The sequence below is a fragment of the Poromitra crassiceps genome (assembly GCF_964638095.1).
Source record: "Poromitra crassiceps genome assembly, chromosome: 26".
Lineage (NCBI taxonomy): Eukaryota > Metazoa > Chordata > Actinopteri > Beryciformes > Melamphaidae > Poromitra > Poromitra crassiceps.
Genome location: NC_139640.1, coordinates 9,995,062 through 9,996,187, shown reverse-complemented (window position 1 = coordinate 9,996,187; position 1,126 = coordinate 9,995,062). Strand labels below are relative to the sequence as shown.

At 44.3% G+C, this 1,126-nt stretch overlaps 1 protein-coding gene across 4 annotated transcripts in view; it reads left to right on the top strand.

Annotated features, from left to right (window-relative positions):
* Positions 1-156: 156 nt before the first annotated feature.
* arhgef1 (Rho guanine nucleotide exchange factor (GEF) 1) overlaps positions 157-1,126 on the top strand; it is an 89,526-nt gene continuing 88,556 nt past the window's right edge. For all 4 annotated transcript variants that reach the window (XM_083661231.1, XM_083661232.1, XM_083661230.1 and 1 more), the window contains exon 1: positions 157-429. The gene's annotated coding sequence lies outside the window, so the exon portion shown is untranslated. The remainder of the gene's footprint in view (positions 430-1,126) is intronic.

The following is a 1,126-nucleotide window of genomic DNA, read 5'->3' as shown; positions in this document are numbered from 1 at the left end:
TGCCAGCGAGGGGGGGGGACTGGTTAGTGTGTAACACAGTGCGGAAACAACCCGTTTCGAGAGGGTGGGGGGGGGACTGGTTACTGTGTAACACAGTGCGGAAACAACCGAGTCGAGATTTTTTCTTCTTCGCTTGACAGCCTAAAAGGACTAGGGGAGGCAGCAGGCATAGACTGAAAGTTACATTATTATAAGCAGTTTTTCCATGCTGTGGGCGCATTGTGTTCGATTATTAATAAACAACCATAAAGACGCAATACTGATGTTTGATGCAACTCGCTGTCTGTGATTACCCTGCGCTATTTTTTCTTTGCATTTGGATTTGTACTTCCGCGTACAATGTTTTTTTCCACTGACACACGGCAGCAACTTCTCTGGAACAGGAAACCTTATTAGACGTGGTGTCTGTCGTTTTCTCTGTTTTTAGAGGTGAGTAACACTCTTTTTTAACCTTGTGCAAATGGACGCTGTGAAGGACGAGCACTTTGTGAGCTTTGATCGCTTGTTAAGAAAGGTTAGGTATATATAAAATGAGGTATATCGAGAGAGGAATCTGGCTTATCCCCCCCCAACAGCCCGAGCAGCAGAAGCGTCCGGAGGAATGTTGTTGTGGGTGAAATGTTGCAGCTCCATCTGGACCAAAAACCAATCGATAACGACCTTTTTTTAGATAGATCGATAGGCCTACTTGATGTAGCAATGTAATAATGTAAACTAACACGTTTAAGTCACATCATGCAACCGCATTATGAAGCATGGCATTTATTAGATTCCATTTACACCTGGCGTTAACATGTGGTTTCTGCAATCTGATTGCAATCTGATTGCAGAAATGGTTGTCCTCTCAATCCGCATAAAGTTGCTGTATCCAGATTGAGAGGACACATTGCATTTACACTTGTGCATCCCTGACCACCTCCGGAGGTGGTTTGGCCGATCAGATCGCAATCCTTCTTCAATGCGTTTTGGGGGTGTTTACACCTGGCATTTCAAGTGATAAAACACAATCTGATTGCAATCTGATCACAGAAAACACATGTTAACGCCAGGTGTAAATGGCCTCTATGAAGCATGGCATTTAGTCTCCGTTATGTGGGTGGTTGCAACTTCAGGTAGCAGCTGAACC